Raw genomic sequence first — 19,301 nt, 5'->3', positions numbered from 1 at the left:
GGTTTATTTTATAAATCCAGAAAGTCTTCTTCTAGAAGTCCGTCCGACCGTCTTCATATAGAAGGCCACAAAATATTCATATGGAAAGTCAGAAGAACTTTTTGGGAGCCATAAGTTCTTCTAAAGAAAGAGAGAAGGTCTTCTTAAGAGGATTACAATATCTACTTATAGAGGGTCTTCTTTTGAAATACCAGAAGGTTTTCGTATAGAAGGCCTTCTTATGGTAGACCAGAAGATTTTCTTAAAGAAGGCCCAGACCAGAAGTTCTTTTCATAAGACGACAGAAGGTATTCTTATTGAAGCCCGTCTATATCAGAATGTCTTCTTGAAGATCAAAATATCTTCTTGTAGAAGATAAGCAGGTCTTCTTTTAAAAGCCCAAAAGTAGCTCTTGAAGAGATTTAAAATATTTTTTTTCAGAAAGTCAGAAGATACTTTAAGAAGGTTTCTTATAGAATTTCAGAAGATATTCTTATAGAAGGCTAACCAGAAGGTTTTCTTATAGAAGACCAAAAACTATTTTTCTAGGTCAGAAGCCGCTCTTATAGAAGGCCAGAGGAACAGGTTATGGATTGTCTAATGGAAGGTCTGAACTTCCTGTTTTTGGAGAACCAGATGATCCAGATAAAAGTTCGCTATTTTAGAGCTGGCAAGATATCGATAGTCGTATTATCGTTTTGAACGTTGTCGTAAAGCTTTGTCTACATTGGACTGCAAAGTATTTATTTCTTTTAAAATTCGGGCCAGATCACACAAAAGTCATAAAGTTTGTTTTACGACAACAATCAACATGATAGTCGTACTATCGATAGATTGCGAGCTATATGGTAGGTTTTTTTTTGTGGAAGACCAGAAGGTTTTTCTTGTAGAGGACAAGAAGGTCTACTTATGGGAGTCTTAAATGCCTTTTTATATAAGTCCAAAAGTCTTCTAAGGGAGATCTTCCTATAAATGGCCACATAGTCTTTATTACGTAAACCACATGGATATCTTACAGAGGGAAAGATGGTCTTCTAATGGAAGACTTGAAGGTATTTTTTTAGAATAGACTAGAGAGTCTTTTTATAGATGGCCAGGATATTTCCTTATAGAAAGGTTTTCTTATAAAAAATCTTCTTGTAGAAGGTCTCCCTTTTCCTCACATATATTTATTGTAGAAGACCAAAAGATCGTGTGATCGAAGTCTAGAAGGACTTCCATTTCCACTCAATCACTTTTTTGGTTCATAAGAATATTTACTTATTTATTTCAAATTTTATATCGTGAACATTAAATTTTAATTCTGATTCATGGCAAAATTGCGATAATATCCAAGATTACTTAGAGCGTATTAGTACTGACAATAGGTATACGCCACATGTTTGAATAATAAAAAATGTATAAAATAGGGCAACAAATTCTAACATCGAGGGAAGAATCCGTGGATATAGAAGTCCGAAAGGTCTTCTTATTATAAAAGGCCTTAAGGTTATTTCAATAAGACCGTAAGGTCTTCTAATACAAGACTGGAAACGTTTCTTATATAGGGCCAGATGGATTTCTTATAGAAGGTCATTCTTTTCCTTACAAAAGCTTCATATTATAGAAGGTATATTAGATGCCCAGAAGATTTTCCGTTTCCGCACAATCATATTTTTCACATTTTCATAAGAATTTAAATTTCGCAATTTTATAAAGCAAGAATTGAGTTGCAGAACTATGTCCTAAGGTGACAAAATTAGGATAATATCCATTATCACAAAGAGCGTATTAGTACTGACAATACGTATACGTCACTGGTTTAAACAAGTAAGAAAGTATCAGTCAGCTGTACTGACGGAGATATACCCTAAGCCACTGCCGTATATAAAATATATTTATTTTGTATCAAGAGTTTGCTTTAAAACCTGTAGGTACCTTAGTGGGGCTATACCAAAGTATTGGCATAGTAACTAAACTTCTTCATAAAGGACACAAAATATTAAACTACGTTAAACTAAATTTGAAAGAAAATTTTGAAAAAGTTTTAAAGTTATCTTCTACAATATCTCAGGACGTACTGACTTATTCCGAAAAAAAATTCTACCGTTGAACCTTCCTACTGAAAAAAGCATCAAAACAATGCTAGAGAGCTTCTAAAGTTTACTTTTTCTGAATTTTGTGTGGGAGGTACCCGTAGGAGTGGACCGATGTAGTCCATATTCCAACGTGATACATGACTGGATGAAAAAATACGATTTGCAAAGTCTGCACCAATCGGAAACTTCCTTCGAGAATTATGTTGAGGATTTGCCATTTTGGTTGGTGCCGTCAGGGTTTCTTGGAGCTTTTAGGTCAATACATCAGAAAGTATGGACTTACGCAAGAAAAAAATTGCACCGCCGTAAAGGAAGCGGCAAGGGAAACCTCCTAAGAAAAATTTCAAAACGATCCGAGAGGAGCTCTTAAACTTCAGTTTATCCGAATTTTGTGTGGGAGGTACCCGAATCGGCCGGGGCGATTTGTATGGAAGGAAAAAAGTGTTATCGGGCGCCTGCAGTTCCCGATTCTTGGGATTGTACTGAGCAAAAAAGTCAACTAGACCATATGTCTACGGTGAAAATCGAGCCCCCGGATTTTGACTTGAAGTTTTTTTTCAAGGACTTTTGGATACTTTGACATATATCAACCAAACCACTGAGATTTTCTATCCAACACAAAGACAACAATTGTAGCCAAGACAATAATAAAGAACTCTCTAGTACATCGCAAAATCATTGGAACGCTCCTTCAGGTAGTTATGGCCTCGAGAAAGTGCACATTTTTCCGAAAATATCGATAAATGACACTGTGCTACAAAATGGGACTCAAATTCAGTGGGTGGAAAATCCCTTTTGAAGATGAAAGCCCTCGGTGAGTGTACTAAGAACCCAAAAGGATATGTTCACCATAGATCAAGTTTCCGAGATATTGCGAGATTAATGGTTTGATTTTGGCCCCTTAATTTATGAGAAAATAGCTTTATATCTCACTTAAGCGTTATTGTAGCTTCATTTTGATATAACATGTCTTCAGTCAAATCGAATGGTGAATCTTTTTCTAGAATATTTCATCCCTCTAACTCCATTCCTTTTATGTCCTTTTCGTCCTTTATTTTTTGAGCCGTAGTAAAAGTACCAGAAGACGAGATTTTACAGCATCCAAATATTCTACAAAAATGTTGTTCAGAAGATTTTAGGTACGGTTCTCATTGATGACCAATCGATATTTCCCCGTTTTCATGGTCCTTTTTGACATTTACCCGGTTTTTGTTCAGAAAACTATGTTTTGTTTTTATGTATATTCGTTATTGGTATGTGGTGCTTTTGAAATACTTACCATAAATAGCTCTTGTAATGACGAACACGTTAATAACAAATTTTATTGAAGGATAGATCCGGTTATCTCAATTTTTGAACCGGTTATTCTGATATCAAAACCGATTTTGGAACCGGTTTTAAGTAACCGATTTACCGTATATGTATATCATTAGAAAGCTAATAAAATGGTCAATCAAACGACAGCAAGTAGCTGATTACAACTTTGTTGGTTCCGAAGCTAGAAAAAAATGTAAAATATCACTGGGTTGACGTGGTTCAAACTTCTGAGTTATGAGGAATTAATTCATTCTTGATGAACTTTAAGTGCATGATAAAAAAAACAACATAACACAAATTCATCTCACCATAACTTAGAAGTTTTACCTATGGCATAACTGTCTTTCCAAAGTTATAATACTATCTTAATCGACTTTCATTGCCAAAAAGAATTTTTGAACCCAGTGATATTTTACATCAAAATCGGTTTAAGAAAGCGTTTTTTTGTTCTAGCTTCGGAACCAACAAAGTTGTAATCAGCTACTTGCTGTCGTTTGATTGACCATTTTATTAGCTTTCTAATGATATACATATACGGTTAGTCGGTTACTTAAAACCGGTTCCAAAATCGGTTTTGATATCAGAATAACCGGTTCAAAAATTGAGATAACCGGATCTATCCTTCAATAAAATTTGTTATTAACGTGTTCGTCATTACAAGAGCTATTTATGGTAAGTATTTCAAAAGCACCACATACCAATAACGAATAAACATAAAAACAAAACATAGTTTTCTGAACAAAAACCGGGTAAATGTCAAAAAGGACCATGAAAACGGGGAAATATCGATTGGTCATCAATGAGGACCGTATCTAAAATCTTCTGAACAACATTTTTGTAGAATATTTGGATGCTGTAAAATCTCGTCTTCTGGTACTTTTACTACGGCTCAAAAAATAAAGGACGAAAAGGACATAAAAGGAATGGAGTTAGAGGGATGAAATATTCTAGAAAAAGATTCACCATTCGATTTGACTGAAGACATGTTATATCAAAATGAAGCTACAATAACGCTTAAGTGAGATATAAAGCTATTTTCTCATAAATTAAGGGGCCAAAATCAAACCATTAATCTCGCAATATCTCGGAAACTTGATCTATGGTGAACATATCCTTTTGGGTTCTTAGTACACTCACCGAGGGCTTTCATCTTCAAAAGGGATTTTCCACCCACTGAATTTGAGTCCCATTTTGTAGCACAGTGTCATTTATCGATATTTTCGGAAAAATGTGCACTTTCTCGAGGCCATAACTACCTGAAGGAGCGTTCCAATGATTTTGCGATGTACTAGAGAGTTCTTTATTATTGTCTTGGCTACAATTGTTGTCTTTGTGTTGGATAGAAAATCTCAGTGGTTTGGTTGATATATGTCAAAGTATCCAAAAGTCCTTGAAAAAAAACTTCAAGTCAAAATCCGGGGGCTCGATTTTCACCGTAGACATATGGTCTAGTTGACTTTTTTGCTCAGTACAATCCCAAGAATCAGAAACTGCAGGCGCCCGTGGTGGTGTTCAAATCGCCCCACTCTAGTACCGATATAGTCCATATTCCAGCGTGATACATGACTGGATGAAGAAATACGTTGTGCAAAGTCTGCACCAATCAGAAACTCCCTGCGAGAATTATGTTGCGGATTAGCCATTTTGGTTGGTGCCGTCAGGGTTTCTTGGAGCTTTTAGCCCAATATCTCAGGAAGTATGGGCTTGCGCAAGAAAAAAAAATTGTACCGTCCTAAAGGAAGCGGCAAGGGAAGCCTCTTAAGAAAAATTTCAAAACGATCCGAGAGGAACTCTTAAACTTCAGTTTATCCGAATTTTGTGTGGGAGGTACCCGAAGCAGTGGACCGATGTAGTCCTTATTCCAACGTGATTCATGACTGGATGAAAAAATACGATGTACAAAGTCTGCACCAATCAGAAACTCGCTGCGAGAGTTATGTTGAGGATTTGCCATTTTGGTTGGTGCCGTCAGGGTTTCTTGGAGCTTTTAGGCCAATATCTCAGGAAGTATAGACTTGCGCAAGAATAAAATGTACCATCGTAAAGGAAGCAGCAAGGGAAACTTCCTAAGAAAAATTTCAAAACAATCCGAGAGGAGCTCTTAAACTTCACTTTATCCCAATTTTGTGTGTGATGTAGCCGAAGGAGTGGACCGATGTAGTCCATATTCCAACGTGAAACATGACTGGATACAAAAATACGATGTGCAAAGTCTGCACCAATCAGAAACTCACTGCGAGAATTATGTTGAGGATTTGCCATTTTGGTTGGTGCCGTCAGGGTTTCTTGGAGATTTTAGGCCGATTTCTCAGGAAGTATGGGCTTGCGCAAGAAAAAATTGTACCGTCTCAAAGGAAGCGCCAAGGGAAACCTCTTAAGAAAAATTCCAAAACGATCGGAGAGGAGCTCTTAAACTTCACTTTATCCGAATTTTGTGTGGGAGGTACCCGAAGCAGTGTACCGATATAATCCATATTCCAACGTGATACATGACTGGATGAAAAAATACGATGTGCAAAGTCTGCCATTTTGGTTGGTGTCGTCAGGGTTTCTTTGAGCTTTTAGGCCAATATCTCAGGAAGTATGGACTTGCGCAAGAAAAAAATTGTACCGCCGTAAAGGAAGCCGCAAGGGAAACCTCTTAAGAAAAATCTCAAAATGATCCGAGAGGAGCTCATAAACTTCACTTTATCCGAATTTTGTGTGGGAGGTACCCGAGTGTGGGAGTGGACCGATGTAGCCTATATTCGAACCCGATCTATACCTAGAAGAAATAATACGATGTGCAAAGTTTGGACCAAATCGATTGCTCCCTTCGAGAGATATCGTTCACATAATTTTACAGACAATTTTTGAACTTTTGTGGGGGAGATACCCGAAGGAGTGGACAGATATGGGGAACAAGTGTCGTTTAGGGGCACCTCTCGGATCGGTCCGAAATTTTTACCATAGGTAGCCCTTGGGAGCCTGATTCCAACGATATACAATTTTCCGCGGGAAGTCCATACTTCCCGAGATATGGGCCTGACATTTCGGAAATTTCGTACTTTACCACGTATAGGTTGTTTATGGGCACCTCTTGGATCGGGCTGAAATATTTACCATAGGTAGCCCTTGGGACCCTGAACACAACGATATATAATTTTCCGGGGGGAAGTCCATACTTCCTGAGATATGGGTCTTGACATTTCGGGGATTTCGTACTTGTAACACCTTTAGGTTGTTTATTGGCACCTCTCGGATCGGGCTGAAATATTTACCATAGGTTGCCCTTGGGACCCTGAACACAACGATATATAATTTTCTGGGGAAAGTCCATACTTCCCCAAGTATGGGTCTTGACATTTCGGAAATTTCGTACTTGTAGCACCTTTATGTTGTTTATGGGCACCTCTGCGATCGGGCTGAAATTTTTACAGTAGATAGCCCTTGGCACACTGAACACAACGATATATAGCTTTCCGTGGGGAAGTCCGTACTTCCCGAGATATGGGTCTTGACTTTTTTACTTTTATCACCATTATTTTTAAAACCTATGCAATATGGGACTCGTTTTAAAGCTCACGAAGAGTACTTTCCAATGAACCCAATAATAATAATGGTAATTAGATTTGCTAATAATAATTTATTAAGTTATTATTGGGCTACATGATCAAAACTCTCTTTTAAATTGAAAGTGTTCTTAAGTAGCCGGCCTTTGGCCGGGGATTTAAGACTTTCTCCTATGGACAGGGACAAATGTGGGCTACGCGATCAAAACTCTCTTTTAAATTGAAAGTGTTCTTAAGTAGCCGGCCTTCGGCCGGGGATTTAAGACTTTCTCCTATGGACAATGACTAAAGTGGGCTAAGCAAGCAAAACTTTCTTGTAAATTTAAAGTTTCCTAAATAGCCGGCTTTGAACAGGAATTTAATACATTTTCCTATAAACAGGTGCAAAAAAATAGGTCGCGTGCATAAAAGTACTCTCCATAAGCTTTAAAACGATGCCCATATTGCCCACGTTAGAATTTTAAAATGTCAAGACCCGAATCTCGGGAAGGATGGACTTCCCCCAGGAAAATTATATATCGTTGTATCCAGGATGACAAGGGCTATCTACTGTAAAAATTTCAGCCCGATCCGAGAGGTGCCCATAAACAACCTAAAGGTGTGAAAGTACGAAATTTCCGAAATGTCAAGACCCATATCTCGGGAAGTATGTACTCCCCCCCGGAAAATTATATATCGTTGTATTCAGGATGCCAAGGGCTATCTAGCGTAAATTTCAACCCGATCGGAGAGGTGCCCCTAAACGAAATCCAAGTACCGTTTAAGACCTTCTCTCGAATCGCTTTGATTTTTGTTCAACAACTTCCTTCCATTCGCGGCTACCATTATGATGGTAAAAGTTTTTCAGGGGCAAGTCCATGCTTCCTGAGAAAATGGTCCAAATATGTAAAAATCCCAATGGCACCATGTGGGATCAGCCGAATCGGTCCAAAATTTGGCCAGCGTAATATTTTGTCCATACTTAGTTTAAGGTCGAAGATGGACAATATCGGTTGGCTTCTTCCTGTATCTCCCCCTCAAAAGTCCAACAAATTTTCTCTACAATGGTACTCACGTTTATCTTGAACGGAGAAAACGATTTGGTCCAAACTTTGGATCTCCTAATATTTTGTGCAAATGTAGTTTAACTTCGAAAATGGTCCATATCGGTCTTCTTCTTAGGGTATCTCCCCACAAAAGTTCAAAACAATTTTTAAGTGTAGTTTAGGGACTGTTCGAGGATCTTTTGGAAATGTATACCGATGCTACTCCTTGTGGTCCTGTTCAGGATTGCTATGATATGGTCCATCTTCGAACTTATACTCGTACTAAGTTTGGACAAAATATAATGATACTCAACATTTGGTTCGAATCGGTTGATCCGTTCAAGAGTTATCGTGCGCACCAGCCAGATAGAAGGACGGACAGACATGGCTAAATCGACTCCAAATTGTCTGAAACGAATTTCGTCCAAACATACTTGGGGTCTAAGACTATTATTTCGATGAGGCTCTATTTTGGTCGTATCAAGGTGTATATACCCTTTCTAGCCTAAAGGCTGAGGGTAAACAAATGTTTCAAATTGTATAACAAATTCAAACATCGAGGAAAAGGACCCGTGGATATAGACGTGTCAGAAGGTGTTTTTATAGAAGGCCAGAAACTTTTCTTATAGAAGATTAAAACATCTGTTTTTAGTAGTCCAGAAGGTCTTCTAATAGATGGCCTAAATGTCTTCTTTTAAAAGGGTCGGAAGGTCTCCTTTTAAAAGGTCTTAAGGTACTTTATAGAAGCACATAAGCTCTTCAAATACAAGGTCCGAAGGGTTTCTTAAGGGGTCAGATGGGCTTCTTATTTGAGTTTTTTCCTTTTCTTCCTTCTTCTTATTATAGAAGGCAAGAGGGTCTTGTAGAAGCCCTGAAGATATTTCGTTTTCAGGCACACAGTTTTTGCTGTGGAAGAATTTTCATTTCACAATTTCATAGAGCAAAAATTGAGAATAAATTTTTTATTGTGACCCAATGAGATATGAAGGGAGACGACCAATTTCACATAGAGCGTATAAGTGTTGACAATACTTATACGTTGCATGTTCCATGAATCAAATGAAAAGCAGCCTTATCACAATCACACGCAAGTTTAGGGTGGTAAATGAATCACAGAATGTTTTTTTAAATTCTCAAATTTATTTTTATATACATAAATATATTTCCCACAAAGATTCCCAAAGGGACAAAGGAATCTTTTCTCATATCAATGAATTCGCTCAGTGATATGTGACCTATTTTCTATCATTGTGTCCGAATTGCGTGTCTTAAGACCACACTTGTTGAGAATATTTACATGACTGAAATACTTAGGAAAGACGCCTACATGATTGTGAGAGGTTTTTTGCCACCGTTGAAAATGTGATGTGGTCTGGTCTGGCAAATGAACTCGGATGTTTATACCATTACACAAGGGTGGACAAATTAGTCTTTGTTTTTTTTTTTAATTTTCTTTTTCAAAAATTAATTATTTGTTTACCAATTCCAAATGGTTAATATTTGAATGTCAAAAGTCGACAAAGAGCTGTTTTAGCAAGCTGCAGATATTCACATAATAGGTTACCACGGTAACAATTTCATTAGTTAATGCTTCCAAAAAGCTATCACAACGATACTGCAAAGCAACCCAGTTGGAAGTTGTCTGCTATGTGTCTTTAAAGTTGTCTCCAATCCATTGAAGACGGCTCGACGACAGCCCTTTGCGATCATCGACGACATTTTCACACAAATGTCGCAAAACTCGTGAACGAAAAGTTTAGCGACAAGGTAAGCGAAGTTGTCTTCATGGAAGATTGAAAGAACCTTAACTTGCACCAAGGCACATTGCAAGACATTTTCGTTCAGAGTGTCACACATCGCACATGGAAGAGTGACAAATTTGGTGACACCGTCTTGTTTAAAGACAATTTTGAAATTTTTCGTTGATGAAATGGTCATCACAGATTCAATTTCCTACTGGGAAATAATGATGGCGTATACGTGTTGTCATTACTAATGCGCACCACTTTTATATTAATTTCATTTTATAATTTGTTTTAAACATTTACAAGTGGTTTCTTTAAAGAACTTGATCTCAGACATAATGACATTGAATACTGTCACTTATAGGGGTTTTAGAAATAATTCAACATAATCATTTATTTTCACTTTTTTTTGTCATACATTTTCTTGAATTTAATTCCTTTGATAAAATTGTTTTCACTTCACTTTGTCTTGATCTGCAAATAACTTTACTTGGTGTTTAAAATATTTCTTTTTTTCTCGTCGTTTTTACCACAACAAAATGTGAGTGGTCCGTTTATGTCGAATATTAATCTGTATACTAACTGGGTGTTCACCCAGTTTAAATGTTAAACAAAATCGCAGTTAAAAAACAAAAACAAAACAACAGCAAATATCTATCAAAGTCAATAAATTTTGTGTTTGTTTCTACGTATTTTGATAGAATTTTCTAATCTTTTCGATTTGTGTTTGTCTTATCTTTTCTATTTTAAAGAAAATAGAAGAATAAACAGAAAAAAGAAGGAAAGTTAGAAAATGAAAAAATAACAAATATCCATTCAATAAAAATAACAAACCCATTTTCAATTGAATTCCTTTGTTCACTTTGTTTTGAAATTATTTTACGTCTGTGTGTGCATCGCATTGCTTATCACATAGCGTTGCTTGGTGGAACCTTGATTATTGTATCAGTAGAAACAAAAAAGCAAATATATTTATACCACCGACAGACAGTCAGATAGACAAGGTTAGATAGACACCTGTCTATCGTAAAAATAAATAGTTTTAATATTATTTATTGACCCTATATTCTGACGTTTATTTATAAATAAGTCAGAAAGTTTGGTCTTCAAATTTAGATTTAAATTGATTTTTGTGCTATGGATTATTTACATATTTATAAGGCAAGAAAAAATATTTTGAAAGAATTTTGTATTATTTATGGTCATATTTATCGTTGCTTATCCGAATCGATAGCAGGAAATTATTGAGGTTGCTAATAAATCAAAGGCGTCTATTAAAAAAAAGATAAGAATCTCTGTGAACATTTTATTACCACGAAAAGTACTCAAATTCCCTATTGTAATGAAAATAATATTCAATATTACATAGGAGCGTATGTTGTATGACAACACGTATACGTAACATGTTACACTAGTAAACATGTAACACGATTTTATCCAAAATTATGCAGTAAAATATTATTTCAAAATAAGAGATGAAAAATAGTGTCAAATTGATAAGGAGGAAATGGGAATTGTACACCAAGGGTGTTGAAAGGTAATAATTATCCTCAGCCTTTAGGTTAATATACACTTTGATACGATCAAAAATATGCGCCATCGATATAATGATTTTAAAGACCAAGTCGATTCGTTTCAGGCAATTCAAAGTCGATTAAGACCTGTCCGTTTATTTGTCTGCTGGGCACAATGACTCTCTTTCCGCACTTTAGACCGCCAACACCGACATTATGCCCCACTTTCTAATCCCTACGCGACAATGAGGCGTATAACTGGTGTCATCACTAATACCCAACCCAAGTTACAATACTGAAACATTGAATTATTAATTAATTTTTTTATTCGACTATAGAGAATAAAAGCTTTCCCTTACAAAGTATTATTTTCAACGTAATAAACATTTTTGTGTAATACTCAACAAACTTTCTCGCTCTCCCTTTCTTTCGTTGTATAAAAATGTCAGCATATGTGTAAATCGAAAACATTCACACAATTCATCGTCAGCAGTGTGTGTTGAACTTTATTTTGAATTACAGTTTGCCATAGCAACCATGAATGACCTTTAAACTTTACAATTATTGAATGTGACAATTATATTTCCAAGCAATGGCAGGGGGTATACAATTATTGGAAAACTTTAGGAGGAAGTTTGCATGCACTGACTTTTGTAATATGTGACGCATACGTATTGTCGCTACTTATACGCTACCAAGTCCAAGGAGACACAGAAACAGCAAAAGAATTATTGCTCGTGGATTTTTTAAGAATTTTTTGTCTACATCCCCAAGGCCTTAAGGCGTGGATTTTTTAAGAATTTTTTGTCTACATCCCCAAGGCCTTAAGGCGTGGATTTTTTAAGAATTTTTTGTCTACATCCCCAAGGCCTTAAGGCGTGGATTTTTTAAGAATTTTTTGTCTACATCCCCAAGGCCTTAAGGCGTGGATTTTTTAAGAATTTTTTGTCTACATCCCCAAGGCCTTAAGGCGTGGATTTTTTAAGAATTTTTTGTCTACATCCCCAAGGCCTTAAGGCGTGAATTTTTTAAGAATTTTTTGTCTACATCCCCAAGGCCTTAAGGCGTGGATTTTTTAAGAATTTTTTGTCTACATCCCCAAGGCCTTAAGGCGTGGATTTTTTAAGAATTTTTTGTCTACATCCCCAAGGCCTTAAGGCGTGGATTTTTTAAGAATTTTTTGTCTACATCCCCAAGGCCTTAAGGCGTGGATTTTTTAAGAATTTTTTGTCTACATCCCCAAGGCCTTAAGGCGTGGATTTTTTAAGAATTTTTTGTCTACATCCCCAAGGCCTTAAGGCGTGGATTTTTTAAGAATTTTTTGTCTACATCCCCAAGGCCTTAAGGCGTTGATTTTTTAAGAATTTTTTGTCTACATCCCCAAGGCCTTAAGGCGTGGATTTTTTAAGAATTTTTTGTCTACATCCCCAAGGCCTTAAGGCGTGGATTTTTTAAGAATTTTTTGTCTACATCCCCAAGGCCTTAAGGCGTGGATTTTTTAAGAATTTTTTGTCTACATCCCCAAGGCCTTAAGGCGTGGATTTTTTAAACATTTTTTGTCTACATCCCCAAGGCCTTAAGGCGTGGATTTTTTAAACATTTTTTGTCTACATCCCCAAGGCCTTAAGGCGTGGATTTTTTAAACATTTTTTGTCTACATCCCCAAGGCCTTAAGGCGTGGATTTTTTAAACATTTTTTGTCTACATCCCCAAGGCCTTAAGGCGTGGATTTTTTAAACATTTTTTGTCTACATCCCCAAGGCCTTAAGGCGTGGATTTTTTAAACATTTTTTGTCTACATCCCCAAGGCCTTAAGGCGTGGATTTTTTAAACATTTTTTGTCTACATCCCCAAGGCCTTAAGGCGTGGATTTTTTAAACATTTTTTGTCTACATCCCCAAGGCCTTAAGGCGTGGATTTTTTAAACATTTTTTGTCTACATCCCCAAGGCCTTAAGGCGTGGATTTTTTAAACATTTTTTGTCTACATCCCCAAGGCCTTAAGGCGTGGATTTTTTAAACATTTTTTGTCTACATCCCCAAGGCCTTAAGGCGTGGATTTTTTAAACATTTTTTGTCTACATCCCCAAGGCCTTAAGGCGTGGATTTTTTAAACATTTTTTGTCTACATCCCCAAGGCCTTAAGGCGTGGATTTTTTAAACATTTTTTGTCTACATCCCCAAGGCCTTAAGGCGTGGATTTTTTAAACATTTTTTGTCTACATCCCCAAGGCCTTAAGGCGTGGATTTTTTAAACATTTTTTGTCTACATCCCCAAGGCCTTAAGGCGTGGATTTTTTAAACATTTTTTGTCTACATCCCCAAGGCCTTAAGGCGTGGATTTTTTAAACATTTTTTGTCTACATCCCCAAGGCCTTAAGGCGTGGATTTTTTAAACATTTTTTGTCTACATCCCCAAGGCCTTAAGGCGTGGATTTTTTAAACATTTTTTGTCTACATCCCCAAGGCCTTAAGGCGTGGATTTTTTAAACATTTTTTGTCTACATCCCCAAGGCCTTAAGGCGTGGATTTTTTAAACATTTTTTGTCTACATCCCCAAGGCCTTAAGGCGTGGATTTTTTAAACATTTTTTGTCTACATCCCCAAGGCCTTAAGGCGTGGATTTTTTAAACATTTTTTGTCTACATCCCCAAGGCCTTAAGGCGTGGATTTTTTAAACATTTTTTGTCTACATCCCCAAGGCCTTAAGGCGTGGATTTTTTAAACATTTTTTGTCTACATCCCCAAGGCCTTAAGGCGTGGATTTTTTAAACATTTTTTGTCTACATCCCCAAGGCCTTAAGGCGTGGATTTTTTAAACATTTTTTGTCTACATCCCCAAGGCCTTAAGGCGTGGATTTTTTAAACATTTTTTGTCTACATCCCCAAGGCCTTAAGGCGTGGATTTTTTAAACATTTTTTGTCTACATCCCCAAGGCCTTAAGGCGTGGATTTTTTAAACATTTTTTGTCTACATCCCCAAGGCCTTAAGGCGTGGATTTTTTAAACATTTTTTGTCTACATCCCCAAGGCCTTAAGGCGTGGATTTTTTAAACATTTTTTGTCTACATCCCCAAGGCCTTAAGGCGTGGATTTTTTAAACATTTTTTGTCTACATCCCCAAGGCCTTAAGGCGTGGATTTTTTAAACATTTTTTGTCTACATCCCCAAGGCCTTAAGGCGTGGATTTTTTAAACATTTTTTGTCTACATCCCCAAGGCCTTAAGGCGTGGATTTTTTAAACATTTTTTGTCTACATCCCCAAGGCCTTAAGGCGTGGATTTTTTAAACATTTTTTGTCTACATCCCCAAGGCCTTAAGGCGTGGATTTTTTAAACATTTTTTGTCTACATCCCCAAGGCCTTAAGGCGTGGATTTTTTAAACATTTTTTGTCTACATCCCCAAGGCCTTAAGGCGTGGATTTTTTAAACATTTTTTGTCTACATCCCCAAGGCCTTAAGGCGTGGATTTTTTAAACATTTTTTGTCTACATCCCCAAGGCCTTAAGGCGTGGATTTTTTAAACATTTTTTGTCTACATCCCCAAGGCCTTAAGGCGTGGATTTTTTAAACATTTTTTGTCTACATCCCCAAGGCCTTAAGGCGTGGATTTTTTAAACATTTTTTGTCTACATCCCCAAGGCCTTAAGGCGTGGATTTTTTAAACATTTTTTGTCTACATCCCCAAGGCCTTAAGGCGTGGATTTTTTAAACATTTTTTGTCTACATCCCCAAGGCCTTAAGGCGTGGATTTTTTAAACATTTTTTGTCTACATCCCCAAGGCCTTAAGGCGTGGATTTTTTAAACATTTTTTGTCTACATCCCCAAGGCCTTAAGGCGTGGATTTTTTAAACATTTTTTGTCTACATCCCCAAGGCCTTAAGGCGTGGATTTTTTAAACATTTTTTGTCTACATCCCCAAGGCCTTAAGGCGTGGATTTTTTAAACATTTTTTGTCTACATCCCCAAGGCCTTAAGGCGTGGATTTTTTAAACATTTTTTGTCTACATCCCCAAGGCCTTAAGGCGTGGATTTTTTAAACATTTTTTGTCTACATCCCCAAGGCCTTAAGGCGTGGATTTTTTAAACATTTTTTGTCTACATCCCCAAGGCCTTAAGGCGTGGATTTTTTAAACATTTTTTGTCTACATCCCCAAGGCCTTAAGGCGTGGATTTTTTAAACATTTTTTGTCTACATCCCCAAGGCCTTAAGGCGTGGATTTTTTAAACATTTTTTGTCTACATCCCCAAGGCCTTAAGGCGTGGATTTTTTAAACATTTTTTGTCTACATCCCCAAGGCCTTAAGGCGTGGATTTTTTAAACATTTTTTGTCTACATCCCCAAGGCCTTAAGGCGTGGATTTTTTAAACATTTTTTGTCTACATCCCCAAGGCCTTAAGGCGTGGATTTTTTAAACATTTTTTGTCTACATCCCCAAGGCCTTAAGGCGTGGATTTTTTAAACATTTTTTGTCTACATCCCCAAGGCCTTAAGGCGTGGATTTTTTAAACATTTTTTGTCTACATCCCCAAGGCCTTAAGGCGTGGATTTTTTAAACATTTTTTGTCTACATCCCCAAGGCCTTAAGGCGTGGATTTTTTAAACATTTTTTGTCTACATCCCCAAGGCCTTAAGGCGTGGATTTTTTAAACATTTTTTGTCTACATCCCCAAGGCCTTAAGGCGTGGATTTTTTAAACATTTTTTGTCTACATCCCCAAGGCCTTAAGGCGTGGATTTTTTAAACATTTTTTGTCTACATCCCCAAGGCCTTAAGGCGTGGATTTTTTAAACATTTTTTGTCTACATCCCCAAGGCCTTAAGGCGTGGATTTTTTAAACATTTTTTGTCTACATCCCCAAGGCCTTAAGGCGTGGATTTTTTAAACATTTTTTGTCTACATCCCCAAGGCCTTAAGGCGTGGATTTTTTAAACATTTTTTGTCTACATCCCCAAGGCCTTAAGGCGTGGATTTTTTAAACATTTTTTGTCTACATCCCCAAGGCCTTAAGGCGTGGATTTTTTAAACATTTTTTGTCTACATCCCCAAGGCCTTAAGGCGTGGATTTTTTAAACATTTTTTGTCTACATCCCCAAGGCCTTAAGGCGTGGATTTTTTAAACATTTTTTGTCTACATCCCCAAGGCCTTAAGGCGTGGATTTTTTAAACATTTTTTGTCTACATCCCCAAGGCCTTAAGGCGTGGATTTTTTAAACATTTTTTGTCTACATCCCCAAGGCCTTAAGGCGTGGATTTTTTAAACATTTTTTGTCTACATCCCCAAGGCCTTAAGGCGTGGATTTTTTAAACATTTTTTGTCTACATCCCCAAGGCCTTAAGGCGTGGATTTTTTAAACATTTTTTGTCTACATCCCCAAGGCCTTAAGGCGTGGATTTTTTAAACATTTTTTGTCTACATCCCCAAGGCCTTAAGGCGTGGATTTTTTAAACATTTTTTGTCTACATCCCCAAGGCCTTAAGGCGTGGATTTTTTAAACATTTTTTGTCTACATCCCCAAGGCCTTAAGGCGTGGATTTTTTAAACATTTTTTGTCTACATCCCCAAGGCCTTAAGGCGTGGATTTTTTAAACATTTTTTGTCTACATCCCCAAGGCCTTAAGGCGTGGATTTTTTAAACATTTTTTGTCTACATCCCCAAGGCCTTAAGGCGTGGATTTTTTAAACATTTTTTGTCTACATCCCCAAGGCCTTAAGGCGTGGATTTTTTAAACATTTTTTGTCTACATCCCCAAGGCCTTAAGGCGTGGATTTTTTAAACATTTTTTGTCTACATCCCCAAGGCCTTAAGGCGTGGATTTTTTAAACATTTTTTGTCTACATCCCCAAGGCCTTAAGGCGTGGATTTTTTAAACATTTTTTGTCTACATCCCCAAGGCCTTAAGGCGTGGATTTTTTAAACATTTTTTGTCTACATCCCCAAGGCCTTAAGGCGTGGATTTTTTAAACATTTTTTGTCTACATCCCCAAGGCCTTAAGGCGTGGATTTTTTAAACATTTTTTGTCTACATCCCCAAGGCCTTAAGGCGTGGATTTTTTAAACATTTTTTGTCTACATCCCCAAGGCCTTAAGGCGTGGATTTTTTAAACATTTTTTGTCTACATCCCCAAGGCCTTAAGGCGTGGATTTTTTAAACATTTTTTGTCTACATCCCCAAGGCCTTAAGGCGTGGATTTTTTAAACATTTTTTGTCTACATCCCCAAGGCCTTAAGGCGTGGATTTTTTAAACATTTTTTGTCTACATCCCCAAGGCCTTAAGGCGTGGATTTTTTAAACATTTTTTGTCTACATCCCCAAGGCCTTAAGGCGTGGATTTTTTAAACATTTTTTGTCTACATCCCCAAGGCCTTAAGGCGTGGATTTTTTAAACATTTTTTGTCTACATCCCCAAGGCCTTAAGGCGTGGATTTTTTAAACATTTTTTGTCTACATCCCCAAGGCCTTAAGGCGTGGATTTTTTAAACATTTTTTGTCTACATCCCCAAGGCCTTAAGGCGTGGATTTTTTAAACATTTTTTGTCTACATCCCCAAGGCCTTAAGGCGTGGATTTTTTAAACATTTTTTGTCTACATCCCCAAGGCCTTAAGGCGTGGATTTTTTAAACATTTTTTGTCTACATCCCCAAGGCCTTAAGGCGTGGATTTTTTAAACATTTTTTGTCTACATCCCCAAGGCCTTAAGGCGTGGATTTTTTAAACATTTTTTGTCTACATCCCCAAGGCCTTAAGGCGTGGATTTTTTAAACATTTTTTGTCTACATCCCCAAGGCCTTAAGGCGTGGATTTTTTAAACATTTTTTGTCTACATCCCCAAGGCCTTAAGGCGTGGATTTTTTAAACATTTTTTGTCTACATCCCCAAGGCCTTAAGGCGTGGATTTTTTAAACATTTTTTGTCTACATCCCCAAGGCCTTAAGGCGTGGATTTTTTAAACATTTTTTGTCTACATCCCCAAGGCCTTAAGGCGTGGATTTTTTAAACATTTTTTGTCTACATCCCCAAGGCCTTAAGGCGTGGATTTTTTAAACATTTTTTGTCTACATCCCCAAGGCCTTAAGGCGTGGATTTTTTAAACATTTTTTGTCTACATCCCCAAGGCCTTAAGGCGTGGATTTTTTAAACATTTTTTGTCTACATCCCCAAGGCCTTAAGGCGTGGATTTTTTAAACATTTTTTGTCTACATCCCCAAGGCCTTAAGGCGTGGATTTTTTAAACATTTTTTGTCTACATCCCCAAGGCCTTAAGGCGTGGATTTTTTAAACATTTTTTGTCTACATCCCCAAGGCCTTAAGGCGTGGATTTTTTAAACATTTTTTGTCTACATCCCCAAGGCCTTAAGGCGTGGATTTTTTAAACATTTTTTGTCTACATCCCCAAGGCCTTAAGGCGTGGATTTTTTAAACATTTTTTGTCTACATCCCCAAGGCCTTAAGGCGTGGATTTTTTAAACATTTTTTGTCTACATCCCCAAGGCCTTAAGGCGTGGATTTTTTAAACATTTTTTGTCTACATCCCCAAGGCCTTAAGGCGTGGATTTTTTAAACATTTTTTGTCTACATCCCCAAGGCCTTAAGGCGTGGATTTTTTAAACATTTTTTGTCTACATCCCCAAGGCCTTAAGGCGTGGATTTTTTAAACATTTTTTGTCTACATCCCCAAGGCCTTAAGGCGTGGATTTTTTAAACATTTTTTGTCTACATCCCCAAGGCCTTAAGGCGTGGATTTTTTAAACATTTTTTGTCTACATCCCCAAGGCCTTAAGGCGTGGATTTTTTAAACATTTTTTGTCTACATCCCCAAGGCCTTAAGGCGTGGATTTTTTAAACATTTTTTGTCTACATCCCCAAGGCCTTAAGGCGTGGATTTTTTAAACATTTTTTGTCTACATCCCCAAGGCCTTAAGGCGTGGATTTTTTAAACATTTTTTGTCTACATCCCCAAGGCCTTAAGGCGTGGATTTTTTAAACATTTTTTGTCTACATCCCCAAGGCCTTAAGGCGTGGATTTTTTAAACATTTTTTGTCTACATCCCCAAGGCCTTAAGGCGTGGATTTTTTAAACATTTTTTG

The 19,301-nt window shown here is 37.1% G+C and overlaps 1 protein-coding gene across 9 annotated transcripts in view; it reads right to left on the bottom strand.

The window, feature by feature from the left end:
* The window catches only part of Tsp29Fa (Tetraspanin 29Fa), a 39,150-nt gene that overhangs the window by 7,485 nt on the left and 12,364 nt on the right, over positions 1-19,301 (bottom strand). Inside the window, exons 1-3 of one of the 9 annotated variants that reach the window (XM_073967097.1) lie at positions 11,390-11,456; positions 8,265-8,358; positions 5,609-6,132 (exon numbers count right to left, since the gene is read on the bottom strand). The exons of 1 other annotated variant lie outside the window; for it this stretch is intronic. The gene's annotated coding sequence lies outside the window, so the exon portion shown is untranslated. Of the gene's footprint in view, positions 1-5,608; positions 6,139-8,264; positions 8,392-10,113; positions 10,384-10,529; positions 10,826-11,356; positions 11,510-19,301 lie in introns of those variants that run through there. 7 more of the 9 variants (XM_073967096.1, XM_073967098.1, XM_073967100.1 and 4 more) reach the window with 7 other exon arrangements.

The sequence above is a fragment of the Musca autumnalis genome, unplaced genomic scaffold, assembly GCF_047663935.1.
Source record: "Musca autumnalis isolate F117 unplaced genomic scaffold, ASM4766393v1 scaffold_2, whole genome shotgun sequence".
NCBI classification, from domain to species: Eukaryota; Metazoa; Arthropoda; class Insecta; order Diptera; family Muscidae; genus Musca; species Musca autumnalis.
Note: the sequence above shows the minus strand (reverse complement) of the source record. Positions and strands in the feature narration are given on the sequence as shown.